Genomic DNA, 15600 nt, shown 5'->3' on the forward strand with positions numbered 1-15600 from the left:
ATTTTCTTAGGTTTTCTTACCTTGCTTGGTCATTAATATTTTTTGCTCTGTTCCACGATAAAATTCTCAATAAACAAGTTTTTAAATTTGCATGGCATTATACTGTTGTATCAAAACTTTATCCAGGCAACTTGGTAGTCAGGTGTGTCAGGATGAAAAGGCTTAATATTATAAATTAATACCAAAGTAAACCAATAATTTGGAAACTTTTATAAACTTCGTCATCGAGTTGCGATAGATTAAACCAAGATTTACCACAGATGTACAGTGTTTTGCGACCTACCAACAGGGACACAAAAAGATGCTCAGATCATTTTGATGATTTACTCACTTCCTGATAAGCCCTCTGTGAGCACATGTGGGAGCATTCCCCACATTGCTGCCACTGATTTACAACCGGTAAAGCCCTTCCTCCTGCTACTCCCCATAAAACCTCATTGTGCCCAATTTTCTGTCAAAACTCTAGCCTACCCCCCACCCCTCCTCTCCCCTATTTACTCAGACCTGCTTCCAATTTCTAGCTCCCTAGGTCTCCATGGCAATGGGACAACCAATCAGGATTAGACTGTCAGTGGATTACAGCATGTCAATGTGTTAGGAGTTAGAGAGAACCAGATCAATTGCAGATGTACCAAGTTAGTAGGAGGTTTGCAGGTTGGCTTGGCAGCAGGTTTTGTGACCCAAAGTGTGGCTAATAGTGTTGCCTGTGCCTTGATCTGTGACCAGAGGACAAGAAACCCTCTTGTAAAGTGTCAATCCACCAGAGGCAGACTGTCACAAGTAAGTGTAAGTTCCTAGTCTCCTAGACTTCTCTTATGGGCACACTGCCACATGGTGGCATGGTTGCAGCATGGAAAGCCATCTGAGAGCTCATTGTAGGAAAAGTGTTATACCATACCTCCTTGTTTCTAAAGCATGAAATTTTCTTGTCACACTGGTGCAGATGTATGAAATTGCCAATGTTATGGATCTGTGACAGCTTGGCGTTCCTCCACATATAACCATCAGCAGTTTGAAGTATGAGGAGTGCGAATGTTCAGATTGAAGACCACTCACAGGGGGTCTCCCAGGCAAACATGTCAGCCTGATCGAGCTTCTGTCAGTCATGTTGGCATGTTGCCTTTTTGTGCTGGATACAGAAGTTGTCACTGTCCTGTAGCAATTTGTTACAGTGGTGCCTACTGGATCCATCTTCTTCACCTGGGATGTGACATTCAGTTGGCGTGGGGACACACACATGCAGGCCCCTTTATTCGTGTATCTTGCCTTATTCGTGTATTTTAGAACGATTCCGATGGCCGTCTTTGTGTCTGTACCCAGATCCAACCTCGCACTTTCAGAGTATACCCTGCGAGGCTGCGCACAAAGCAGCACTTTGATTCGTTGTCTAGTCCTATACGCCTTTGATTGCATATCAGCCAAGCTCAAAAACACGCTTTCTGGCCAGCATGAGCGTAATTTGAAGCCCCAAAACACTAAAAGGCACACAATCTGTTCTCTCCTTATCCGCGTCCGCTAGGGGGCGCTTTCATACATTTTACAGGTGTCAAAGGCCAATGCGTCGACGTAAAATTCCCAAACTTTCAGGGATGATGGAGAAAATAGTTTTCTTTCGTTTTAATCATTATTGACTTAATACATTATACTTAAGGTCTCACTTCTGTATTACTCCGAGTGGGTATGCTAAACGAGTGCATGGCCCCAAAAAATGAACGGCTGCATGAACGTGTGTGTATATTGGTGGGAAATTCCCTTTTGGCTAGGCCAACCTATCTCAAGCGTCAAACTGATGAAAGCTTGTTTGTATCTGAAGAAATTAGCAGGCAAAGTTCGGCAGCCGTGCGCGAGGTCGGACGTACACAGGCCGGGCATTGTGTGTGAATCGGTCCGGCGCTTACAGCTGGAAAGTGCCTTTGTGGGGGTGTAGCCAAGTGCAGTTTGTAATTGCTATAAAAAGAGATTGTATGTAGTGAAAATGTTGTCAATTTTTTTACATAATCTAGGGTAAATGTTCTCAACATGGAATGAAAAACATTGGCACATTTTCTATATCTTCATTACGAACACGCCCATGTAAAACACGTATTATAACATGTAATCCTATGGGGCGAAAAAACTCATGAATGAGACCTTAAAGGGTAGATAGTAGCTTCAACACCTTGACAATGAGGCTTGTCATGAAACAGCATTTTATGGTGTATTTGCAGCCTCAGACATTATTGACGGAGCCACAAATTGTAAAAGTAAAGTCAATACGGCCAGGTTCATATTAAGTTCTGAGGAATAGTATTTTCATAGAGTTTTTCTTTAATACAACTGAAACTTGTCGAGCTGCTAGTGATTGTTCCACTCACAACCCATATGTAAAATTATTTTTATATGCTAAAATCAAACGAATTAACTTTCTCAAGAATGTTGTTGAGAATAATTTGGTACATGCTCTGGGTATTTGTACAGTATATCTATACTAGATAAAGAAGTTGTGTTCTGGGCTGCAGTAGGGTGTGGCTGATGCCCATGCTGCTCTCTGCCCACAGGGTGGGGTGAAGCATCAGTGACAGGTGGTATACAATACTGTAAATGCAGAATGTTCACGGTGGTTTTATGTTCGCGGTTTCCGCGGTGAACTCTTTACGGCAAACTTAAAACCACACTTCCATTGTGTGACTGTAGCGCTACTATTGTTTCAAACGCAAAGTCAAAATCACCGCTATTTTCTCCCTAGCGCTAAATTAAATCCCCACGATTTCTGCATTTACAGTAATCTGGGCTGGTGGGCTGAAGAGAGTTGACATTCCAACCAGAATATTAACCCCTGAAGGTACTGTACATGGGGTATCAAAATCTCATTGAGTGTCAAATGAAGTAGATTTAGTTGAGAAAATCAATGAGCCAGTAGTATACTGTCACAAATGTACTGTACAAGATTGATGTACTAGATTAAGTGCTTCATGATGTCTCTTGTGTTTCTAACAGGAAATACTTTTTAGATGTTTTTGCTCTGCCGCAAAAGGTTGTTTCTACAAGAAACAACATTGGCTTGCGTAGGATAGTTTCACTGAATGGTGTTTGATTCCGTATACATGTATTGGTATATGCCACATAGATGAACAAGGATACTACATGTCTGATCTGCCTCTGAGCTTCTTACAGGATTGGGTTTACCATACTTTGACATGATGCCAACTGCCAAGGTGACAAACCACAGTTATGGGTTATTGGTTTGAATCACTGATCTTAGGATCAGGAACTCCAGTAGAACACAAACAGCCTCAGTCCTTTCATTTGCAAACATACCTGCTAGATGTTTTCCAGTGGCCCGATCTTTATGTGTCACCAACAATCAGCAGTGGAAACCTTTACTCATATCCCTCTGAATGTGTACTTAGTAGTTTCAAAATAAACTTTCAAAGTCAATGAGAAAAGGCAAATACCCGCAGAAATCCCTTTAAGAAGATAAGTCAGCTTTTCGAGTCTTTTAAGGGAGGAAATGCTCCAATAGAGATATTTGCAAATCCTTCAATAACAAAAGAAGTAGAAAAGGTTTGGTATCTCCCAACCTACTTCATGAATGTGCTATTTTCAGCATTATTTTCCCACCAATATGCGCTCTAATGTATGTGTAGATCAACAATACATATTCAATTTGTTACTTTATGAAACAGATAATATTGAAAATCACCTTGAATAACTGCCTGAAAAAACAATAGTAAAATGAGCACAAAAGTTTGGATTATTCGGCTTTAGTTTAGAAATATAAGTTAGGGCATCAACAGACCAGGTCATTGGCCTCTAGACACAAGAGTATCTACAAAAACAGGATGTTCCCTGAAGTTTCATCTCTGGTTCCCTTTTCCACGCCAGAGGGAAACATAAATATTACTATTTTTAGAATTCCCTCAGTTTTCTCCTCACAGTGACATGTTTTGTCCCTTAGTTCTCTCCTGACATGTTTTTGTAGGATCGTTTTCTAGAAGAAAAAATAAACTGTGTGAAGAAATCATACACTTTATCAGTGGTTAATCTTAAGATCACATCTTCTGTATCTAATGAAAGACAAACATGTTTCCTATCCTCCAATAATACTTGTAATAGGCTTGGGACTTTCCATTTTCAAGCTTGAGGGGAAAGCCCACACGGCTATTAAGAATCTGAACTTGCTGTGTATGTTGTATGTTGGGGGCATAATAGCATCTGATTATTATCATCAGTAGGGGTGGGTACCGGTACCGTGTACCGGTACAAAACCGGTATTTCTTAATGGACCGGTCCAAAAAAAACGGTCCGTAAAAAAATCAGTGGATCGGCCTATGGACGGATTAGAAAATTCATAGTACCAGGCTACCAGCAGGCGGCCACATAACTGGTCTAAGAAAATACAAAACAGCAGATTTAACGAGTCGTTTTCGAAGACGTTAGCTGTGAATAATATCTAGAAACACTTAAAGGATGAGTAAATAGACGGCGAGGAGAGTATAGTTATAATTTTGAGACAAAGTGCAAACCTAAGAAATTATATCGTTCCAGACATGACGTTTGGAGACTTTTACGTGTGTCTCGCTCTCCAAAATATAATGTACTACGACACTACTATAATCAGGTACAGGTACAGGTACAGGTCCGGACCTGGACCTGACCCCCTGGACCTGGACCTGGACCGGACCTGAATTTTATGTACCGGTACCCACCCCTAATCATCAGTCTATATTCCTACCTGGCAAAAATAAAGATTTAGAACAGTTTTCTGCTTGTGATTACTGTACAATCCACCTGTCTGTTTTCCAGTGCAATAAGACAATAAACACTACAAAACAAAAGAGTTCAAGAAAACTGGGTGGCATTCAAAATGACTTTGAGTAACTTTTGCAGAGGTGTCAGGTATTCTTCTAGCTTGGGTACCAGTCAGACAACCACGCTACAGTCGCTAATCCTTCGGGGAAGCAAATTTGCCCCGCCACCACAGTTAGCACACTAACCCTTCTCTCGCGATAGATATTAGAGACCACTTGCCATCTCTATACGGCATACTCGGATGTACTCGACTCCCGGCCAAAAGGGCTTGATATCGTTTAGCATGAACGGGGTCTGGTATCTAGGCTAGTATTCTTGCTGTCACCCAACCATTAATACTTTGATATTTATGTAGCCCTTGCAGCCTTTAATTGATTAATTGGTGCAGAGGTTTAGGTTGAAACCACGCACCATAAAATCAATAAGACAAAATAAGTGATGTTATATTTGTTCCTTTCAAGTACTCACCTTGTCACTAGAATGTAGAGAAAAATCCATGAAGTATTTTGGAAATGTTCACATCTTATCTAACTGCACTATATTGGTGCTCAAGGTAACATCTGTCTTACAGTTAGACAAGAAACAAGGACAAGATTTGTGGCAAACCAAAGTGCCAAAGAAATGAGGTCACAGAAAGATTAAAGAATTGCCAATAGGACTCCCAATTGCGGGAACTGCTCAAGGCAGGGATAAGAAAGTTTACCAGTCTTAACTGTAGAATCTTATTTTACCTTTTCTTAGAAATTGGGGAAACTTTATAAGGATGGGATACATGAGTAGGATTTGTGGGGCATGAAATGTACTAGTCTGTATAACTATAACGGCTTTTATGGCCCCTCCCCGGGCGCTGTTGGACCACTGAAGCGCGATTCAATCAGGCTAGAATTTTGTGTAGAAATGTATTATATTTTCGGAAAGGTCATTGAAAAGAGACATACAACCAGACTGCCTCAGAAGACCACCCAGGGGACTGATTAAGTCTGGTCTATGTGGACAGTTGGTCACTATGTAGACAGATTTCTTGTGAAGTTGTGTCAATGGGATATTATCCAAGGGACCACCAAAATGTGTTCACATTGGCCAGGTGGTTCTTATATATAGGCGGTCACTTGAAGTTTTGATTTGACTGTACAGTATGTCAAATGGAATGAAATAAGAACAAATATTTTCACCTACCCCTAAAAAAGAACAGTAAATTACTGCAGTTTTAATGTCCAAATAAAGGCTGTTTTTCGTATAACATTCCTGAGTAAACTCACCTGACATATTTTGAGTTGTTCCCAGTTAGAAGGCTTCTTTAGGCTAATTAAGTTTGACTCTACACGGTGGTGATAATGAGGAGAACACAAGACCCAACCCAAAGGTGACCCAACTGCAGGCCTGGACCGTATCTCAGTGATTGGGGCTGAAAGCTGGTAAAGTTGTGTTGCCCACAAGTTGATAACAGTACTGTTTGTGGTAGACGCTAATCACTATTAGTACTTGATAGTACCTAGCAGTAGCCTCAGGGTACCATCTCGTCAGCTTTAAATCATTTGTGGCTACTTCTAGATCTCTCGTTTGCTAAAATCTAATCAATCCTTAATAACGTAATGTCCTGCGGCACTAGTCCTGCACTGTATCATCTTAGTATAAGTTCATCATCTTTACTTTAACTTTAAGCAAGTCATTTACTAATGCATTATTGGTCAGTTTAATTGCTTACTGTCAAGCCCATTGTTGACATTGGCCAATCAAGTAGACTAAAACCAATATGTAGCTAGCTTATTAGTATTACCCAATGATGGTAAGGTGGGCATCACACTGCCACAAGGTAACATAACAACAGCTCAAAGTTACTCCTACTGCATAAAGCAGGGGACCAGCTTTTGATTTGCACCTTACCAAGAACATCTTTACCTTATTCTGTGGTACCCAATGATGGTAAGGTGGGCATCACACTGCCACAAGGTAACATAACAACAGCTCAAAGTTACTCCTACTGCATAAAGCAGGGGACCAGCTTTTGATTTGCACCTTACCAAGAACATCTTTACCTTATTCTGTGGTGATAAAGGCTGCGAGATAACACAAGACATCACATGTAAGGAGTCATGTCCAGGCGTCAGGCCCATATCTTACAGATGGAACCCTGATTGTAATGAATGAATTCTAATCACTGTTGGTTACAACAACTGTTCCAGCATGTGGGGTGTTTCTTCCAGACAGAGACTATCAGACAGGGTTTAGAAAAAATAAGCTTGGTAATCCGCTGTACTTATCTCTCAAAGTTGTTAGCACTCTGACAAACTTTTTGCTGTCAGAGAAAAAGAAGAGAGAATCATTGTTTTATCCCCCCCCCCATGAAGATCTAGAGAATTGGCACTGCTTTATTTTGAAAGGTGATACAAAAACAGTAGCAGATGATGTTGTCTGTATGTACTGTTGTCTGTCTGTGTGTAGTGACAACCAACCAGTGGTCAATCTGGTGGATGTGAAAAATGTGCCTGCCCCCCCTCCACAAACTAGCTTCTGGCGCGACACATGTCACCGGTAAGAGAATAAATGTCTCCTGCCCCTTTGATCGTCCAGACACCAACCTGGTCCAGCTTTTTCTCACAAGTGGGGATGTCAAACTGGCTCAGGAAAAATGATTGTCTCAAAGGTGGCAAAATACCACACTGGCATCTTCTAATAGATATTGATGATGAGACGCCTTCTTGCGCCAATTGGGATGTTGTCACTTTCTTTGCAGAAGAAAGTTTAGAAGACCACACTGAAGACAGACGTATATGTTGATATGGCAATGACATGAAAGATCAGTCGTTAGTAATTGTTTATAACAGTTTTGATTTTGCTTCAGCTCTTGTTACACTGTATGTTACCTCCGGTTCTCATATCTCATTGAATCATTGAGGAAATATATCCATAAGACGCCCACAGACACCCATGATACCCTTGTTAGAGCCTTCACCTGAAAGTCTCCATTCCTACATGCTGAGACATTCAAAATTCCTGAACTTTTTCAGATGTTTTCAAAGCTGTGAATTTATTAGGGTTGAAATGTAGAACACATCAGTCCACAGACACACAAACTATCGGTGCAAGGTTTCTGCATGAGTCGTGCTGCCAATACTGTAATAGGACAGCCACCACGTTTTGGCACTATGAAACTTCAGGAAAGTCCTTCCTTCCTTCAAGAAAATCTTTGATTTTGATGATGGGTAATGAAGGCAACCAACAATCCTTTCAAGAAATCTTTCAAGACAATTACTTCCCTATTCATACAATTTGGATGAGGATGCTTTATAGAATATAACACATATCATATACTGAAGAGATAACTTAAGTTTAATTTTTTCATTTTGGATTTCATGTCTTTCCTCTTAGCTGAAATATCATGAGTCAACGGTCATGATACCTGTCAACGAATATAGGCCTTGCAATGTCATATTATCTGGGTACCTGTGAATGAGACGTGCTAGTAATATACATAGCTTTGGCGTTTTTTCATATCATAAGAAGTCCGAGAACTAATGAAGTAAATTAGATATAGCCAAGTGAAAATCTTTCTGTGGTGGGTTCTGTTTGATATTATCCCCTCCACATGTCTGACAGTGGCATTCCAACCCAGGCTTTGATCCTGGCTGCTTTCTGCCTGTGGAAACAGAGTGAGGAAATCAGTCCTGACACATGGAACCAGGCAAGTTTGCAGGGGTGAGCCGAGAGACAGAGGGGACAGACAGTTCAGCACAAACACGGGCACTTAACAACTTAGCACTTACGTTAACATTTACGTCCTATTGGCTCTCAGGCAATTGAAGGAGGCAGGTGGTTACATATAGATTTTGTAAGTACTCAGTTTTCTCCCTATTCTATCCTTTGATAAAGAAATCTGTCTAAAGGTGTGATGTTGTTTTCAGATTGTCTGTTGTGGACCTGGTAGAAATCGTGAGGATAGGGTGCCACCGCCCTAATGCTTGCAATAATGTTGCATCACAAAAAAAAGCATGATGAGCATATAAAGCTTCAAAGCAGCTATTTAGTAAATACTGGTAGTGAATTTGACTGCATAAGAACTTGTCATTCAAACGTACCTGTTTTACCATGAAGTACATGTCCAGGGGGCATCAATGGATCTTCTGAACAGACATTCCCAGCTTATTACCTAAACCTAAAGGTCAAGGCTCCCATGGGTACTGTCCTGCTATGCTAAGCCAGCTACTGTATAGAGAAAACAGGGATCTGTCCTCTCAGGGGCCTGGAAGCCCTTGTCTTTGAGCCTAGGGAATGACTAGCAAAACAGATTAAAACCAAACTACAATGCTACGCCCTCCAACATTTTTATCATGGGTGTCCGGCCTCTTCTTCTCTCAACTGAATGTGAATTCAAAGGCATATGACATTACTACTAGTCCTGACCTAATAAGTACTGATACATGTATATATGTGAATGGAGACTTTCTAAGAATAACAACAGGATTAAACTAGATTAACACCAGCCATTCCATGGAGCAACCCAGTTGTTGCGACGACCTTGGGTTTCAAGGCTGACCCTGGCTTGATTTTTGTGGTGACTGATACTTTCTGACTATCTGAGAAATGGATACTGTTAGTTGTAGATAAACATATCAGCTGATATAACAGTCACGGCTCTGTTAATTATTTCCCAATAGATATAGATAGCATCTGTAAACAATCTTATGAATCATGTGTTGGCAACTTGGCCCCATCTCAAAATGGCTGAAATGGCCAACTCTGATAAGGTAACCTGGTTTGAGAACTATACTGATATAACTTGCACCAAACCATTTCTAAAACAGTTAAGATACACCATATGTGAATGTAAATTTACCACCAAGTTATACATGTTGTACAAGTAGATGCAACTCCAAGTCACTAGATATCTTATAGGCATCCTTTCAATAATTGTAAAAAAGGTAACAATTTGTATCAACTCTCTTGTTGATTCTTAAACTGTATTCGATAGACTGGTACAGTACATACATGTCTAAATCTTCCTGCAACTTATTTGAATTACCAGAACTAAATATCTATTCTAACCAAAACCATGTTCAATGCAGTTTGGTAGCAAATACTGAACATGCTTGAAAATACCAAGTGTTTCACCAGTCTTGTCATTGACACAATGCTGAAATATAGTCAGACTCATTATCTGTGACTCTTGATATGCAGAACCCTAATATGCCAAACAACTGACCTTTAAAAGAATTACTTTGACCTTGGCTAGGCTCCAAAGATAACAATGTTCCCTACTGTGGAACCATCTGCAGTATACTATCTAACAGTCTATCGTCTTTGAAGAATGGAGATAAACTTGGACGAAATTGTTCCAAGCTGGCCTTGACAGACATATCCTTGAGTAGTGAGGAAAACAAAATCAGTGAGTGAGTGAGTTAGTGAGTGAGTTAATGAATGAGTGAATGAGTAAGTGAGTGAGTGAGTGAGTTCAAGTGAGTGAGTGAGTAGAAAACTATGACTTTCTATTTTCATTTTCCTGTCTGCCTGAAATATGCTGACTTCATAGTTTAAAAGCCTTAGCAACAGACCTTGTTTTATAAATGTAGAGCAACAAGCAAACAACCATTTGATTTACAATTCTTTGCAGACTTTGGGGTGTTTGGAGATTGCATTTTACTCTTTAGTGTATCCTTTAATCCTTTCCTTCCTTCCTTCCCTCCCTGTTATCTCCATTCATCAAGCTCTGGTGTCTCACCAAAGATAGGATAATTCAGTCAAGGCCTAAAATGTGAACATGAAAGAATTCCTTACCAATAAATTTTGCCACCCACATTAAATAGTAGTTGAGTACCATTATACTTTTGCGGTTGTTTGGAAGGTTCTTTTTGAAACTTTCTAGCCTGGAGTCCAGCCTTGTTATCTTTGGTCTGCTCCCAACGTCGCTAGCCGCCAACGTTGTTGGACTCAGGCTGGACTCCAGGCTAGAAACTTCCATCATCTTGATTCTCTTGTTGATTCTCTTCCCTGTTTCTCATTTCCTTCTAAAGACCATGATGTCCTCCTAGGGTGATTAAACTGTCATTAGGACAGGATTGGCTGGGCAGGGCAGTGTCTTTATTGTTATCTGGTACTTGAGTATTGCCAATGGGCCATAGAACATTGGCTACATAAACACCCATTTCCTTCCCATATATTTCCTGGGATTAGTTGTAATCAGGACTAATGGACAGATCAGATACAGTCTATTTCCTGTGCTTTATGTATTTTATATTGTCTCCAGAAAATAAATAAAAAGTCAAAATCTAAATACAATGTACAATCAGAACTGTCAAAAAGTTATCTTCTTTAGCAGTTTAGAAAAGGTTTTATAGCCAAAGGTGAAAAAAAAAACCTAATCAATACATGCTTCTAATGAACTGAATCTCGCAGTGTTCTTGCATATTATAAAGCATTAATGTCTACTGAGAAACAAACCAGCTTTCTGACATGCCTAAAGCAAGGTGAGCTACTGTACCAAGTATGTTACTGTTAGAATGGGATTTAGTACAAGTTGCCATGGACATAGACAATTCAGTTAGCCTTTTACCGTCCTCCGTAGTAACCGCTGGCTGAATCTTTTCACTTGCTAACCATGGTAGCGAAAAGATTGAGCCAGCAGTTACTATGGAGGATGGTACCCAGGCTACAATTCAGTTGTCTCCCTTCACCAGACTGGTATCATGTCTGCCATCAGCTATCCTCCCCTGATCATCCTGACTGATAAGCCAAGAATGTCTAGAAAAGTGGCCATTATGGAGGTGATACAGGATCGAGGGAGGCACCTCCATTTGTCTTGTTTTCCCTAACCTTATCCCCATCTGGGCAGCTTCCAGGAGGGACTTCTGCTTTGAAGTTCTGCTGCTTATCTGGTATCAATGATGGGGGATTTGGTGAGGATGAGCCCAGTCCAGAATCTGGACTTCTTCAGTCATGTCAGTTTTTAATATATAGTCCAAGTGTTCTTCTTGGAAGGGAAGAAACAGTGATTGGGATGGTACCGATGGATTCAGGAAGGAGCTAACCTTTCCATTGGGGTCAAGTTTATATCTAGATGTCAATGATTCAAGGGTTCGTCATTTACGCTTCCAGTTCCATTCATTCATTTGTTCTGGACTAAAAGTACCTACTAGTAGATACTTGCGAGCAGTATACACATGAGTTGTGCACTTCCTAATACAAGCTGTGGAGTCCTGTGCTAATCAAAGTAATCTCATCACTAATGGGCAGGGCTCTTTGGACCTGCTTTGAGTTTGGTTAGATAACATATCAGAACAACAAGTTACATGTTTTGAAATAAAACAGGGTGTTAATTAGTTTATCTGGGATTAATTCTAATCCCTTTAGCCTACAGGGTACAACCTTCTGTGCAAGGAGCTAGAGAAAAGTTCTAAAATGAACCACAAGACATTTTTACAGGTTAATGAGCTTTGGAAAACCTTGACTGATGCCATTTTTATCGTGTCACTGGAAGAGACTTTGATTACCAGACTATTTAAAGTGTATGATATGAAATCAGCTTATTTACTTACATACATACATGGAATTGAAACATGATGATTGTGACTGTATGTAAAAATCAATCAAAGAGAGCTGTCAACTGTAATTTTTTCTGATGACTTTTGGGCCAATAGAACTAGAAATGCATACTATGACATGTTTGACTTTGAGCCCTTGAGAAATAATAGCAATTGATGATGGACGTGGAGTCATGTAAGAAAGCCTTTTTTGTGTGCGTAATCCAACTTCAGGGAATGATCTATAGGGATAAGAAAATGACAGAAATCACAGTGACAGGAGAAAGTATGGTATGCCGTAATTGTGGGTGTTCTACTGTGTTGTGGTATGTCATATGGGCTTTGTGGAAGTGCTGATGTGACAAGGAAGTGACAGTAAACACTGTGGTAAGACCTTATCCATCAAACATTCAAAGGCTCTCCCGACTTGTCACCATGCACTGGGTTAGCAGCTAGAGAGGCTCTCATTGGGGTGTACCAGATAGCCTCAATTCTTCCTTTTTTCGTATGAGCATCTACAACTTTTTTTCTTCTCTCCAATAAATGTTGAGACAGTTACAGCTTACTTTTGAAACTTCCTTTGTAGTTTGATATCTGATGAAAACTGCGGAGAAATTTAGATTGTGCTGAAACAAAATGTTTCAGATCACTCTACAAAGTCGTGAAAAAAGAAGCCAGACATGATGGCTGAGGAAGACAAATGTTCTGTGTGCAACTTGACAAGGGTCGGTCAACATGGACACTTGTGGTAGACTCACAGCTATGTGGAAAATGTTGTTTACTTGTGGGGAGACTGTTCTATGGCTTCCCCACTCTACACAACAAAAGCCTGGAGTCCTGGGGTGTGTGGCTGTAATTACAGAGTAGTTAGTACCAATTATCTCTTCTTTACTACCCTAATCACTGGTATGTGACAACACTCATTTATCTTTCCATGATAGACATGTTAATTAGTTCTCTAGGACTTTCCATGGGAGATGATTTTAAGGAATCAAAAATGAAAATAATGAGAAAGTCTGAGCACCTTTAGTAATGATTTGTCATAGAGGAGCCGTTGCTAGGGAGTGAATAAGTGGCAAAGTACAGCTGCAGTACCACAGAAAGCTGTTTGGTCATCCATAATCAAAATTGTCCTTCATTTTGCCGACACGTATCCACACAACTCTATACCAAATATCATAAGGATCCATCCACAACTTCTCAAGTTATGCAGTCCACAAACATAAACACACAACTTTCTTGGTGAGGGTATCTATTTCAGCCCAAATGTACAATTCTCAATACCCCTGGTTGCCAACAGGCAAGTCACCATTGATTATTCAGACCACTATCAAGTCTGGAGTGATTATGAGAGGCCAGTCATTTATACCTCACTTCAACTTGTACATGTTTTGTACATAGCAGCTTCACTAACTTTGCTACTTTTATCGTTTTCCCTCTCCATCACTTTTTTTCCAAAGTCCATGCAAGATTTGCAACAACTACTTTACCAGACTGCTCTGTCTCTGACATTCTATAAAAACTTTCAGTAAAAGAAACCAACTGTTGTCTATGAGAAACAGCAGCAGACTGAGTTGTTAGTGAGGAGACAGTAGTTAACAACGTGGTAGATCAGCCACCCACTGCGATACCAAAGGTCATAGTCACATAAACAGCCCTGCGAAGAGCTGCTGTCTGCAGAGCAGGTACATTGGCTTGCAGGTGGACACGCAACCGGGCATTTCTTGGCCCAGAGTTCTTGGCCCGTGTACAAATCTTGAAGGCTTTTGACTGGGTGTTATCCCTATTTTTTTCTTTGGCATCCTTTTCAATGCAGCAGTACCAGAGATGTACAATGTATTACAGAAAGGCTATTCAACATTAATGCCAACTACAGTAATTAGAGTATGATGTATAGAGGACTGGAGGTATTGTGTGACATGCCGCAAAGGGTCTTAGGAACCGAAAAATCATGGAATATATGCACAGTCACTGCAAAGCATTGACAGCAGCAGGAACAAGAGAACAGAAAAGAGCTAAGCCTTGAAATTGTCTAGATGTTTTCCTATTACACATTGGTTCTAGAGGAAGGATTGTAAAATGTGTTCTGTGTTGTCTCTTTTTCCAGTTGAAGGAGTTTGGAATGAAGAGGAAAGAGTAGACCAGTCCTGCCACAACAGTGAATAAAGTAAGTTTATTGCTTGCTTAGTGGGACAAATTTGTCCTTCTAACAGTACGCAGGAGTTAGAAACTAGCCTGAAATCCAGCCGTAAACACTATACCCTCAACAGAGCAGAGGTAAAACAGAAGTGGTTGGATTTCAGGCAAGGCAGAGATTATGCCCTTCGGTGAATCAATGAAGATGCCCTTCACTGCCTTGATGATAACAAGTTTTGCTATAAGTATAACACTGCAGAATATACAAGAACAGATAATGACTGCAAATCATGAAACTTTAGCGAGGGTTTTATTTTGCGATAGGAGAGAAAATGGGGTTGAAACAATTCTGTAGCATAGCAGTCATATATGGGAGACATATTCTTGGTGAATACAGTTTATAGCCTGGGTGGCAGTGCCATATTCCGATTACTACCGGGGCTTGCTCTTGCAAAAAATTCCAGGACAGCGAGTTTAAGAGCCCGGTAGTAGTTGGAAAAGCACCCAGGCTAGAGAGGTTAGTAAAAACGAGTATTTGTGCATGCCCAGGGGTCAGTGTCCATCTCACACTTGGGTGGCCAGCACTTTGTGACAGGGTCACCAGAGGTCACTTGAAGGCTGCCCAATGATCAGACAGGACAAGTGGTCAGTGCTAAAATTCAGGTGGACCATCCAGTAATGTTCCTATCTGGGGGCAATCCCAACAGATGGTCTGTTGATGATGGATGAAGTGATTATTATGAAGTGCATTGTATAGATACAAGATAAAAAGTTAAACAGGGCTGCATATGCTGTATATAGTCTTTTCCAAGCAAATGTCCTCTTTCTCAGTCCCATATCATGATCACCACCATCCTGAAAATATCAAACTCTAGTCACAATAAAAACAAAAGAGTCAGTAGGAAACAAACCTCCGTAAAGTACATGTGTAGTTATGGTGTTTGCAGGTGTGGGCTAAGATGCTTGATTCCCTCTTTACCAAGAACAATAACTGTTTTCAAATTTCATGTCCAGGTACATGTAGTTGTTTATTATACACACTATGCAGTCTAACTACCCACATGCCAAAATTCATACATATCCATCTTAATTTTTGAGTTATAGGTACCAACACACAAACACAATACCCCTATTGGAGGTCACTGACCTCCTTTGCAAA

At 40.4% G+C, this 15600-nt stretch overlaps 2 protein-coding genes across 4 annotated transcripts in view; one reads left to right on the forward strand and one right to left on the reverse strand.

Annotated features, from left to right (window-relative positions):
* The window catches only part of LOC136432065 (NADP-dependent malic enzyme-like), a 41310-nt gene that overhangs the window by 19976 nt on the left and 5734 nt on the right, over positions 1-15600 (reverse strand). The window lies entirely within an intron of this gene.
* LOC136432087 (serine protease 23-like) overlaps positions 1-15600 on the forward strand; it is a 62936-nt gene that overhangs the window by 11175 nt on the left and 36161 nt on the right. Inside the window, exons 1-2 of one of the 2 annotated variants that reach the window (XM_066423120.1) lie at positions 651-780; positions 14413-14472. The gene's annotated coding sequence lies outside the window, so the exon portion shown is untranslated. Of the gene's footprint in view, positions 1-650; positions 781-14412; positions 14473-15600 lie in introns of those variants that run through there. The other variant, XM_066423116.1, reaches the window with a different exon arrangement.

Source organism: Branchiostoma lanceolatum, chromosome 1 (genome assembly GCF_035083965.1).
Source record: "Branchiostoma lanceolatum isolate klBraLanc5 chromosome 1, klBraLanc5.hap2, whole genome shotgun sequence".
Taxonomy (NCBI): domain Eukaryota; kingdom Metazoa; phylum Chordata; class Leptocardii; order Amphioxiformes; family Branchiostomatidae; genus Branchiostoma; species Branchiostoma lanceolatum.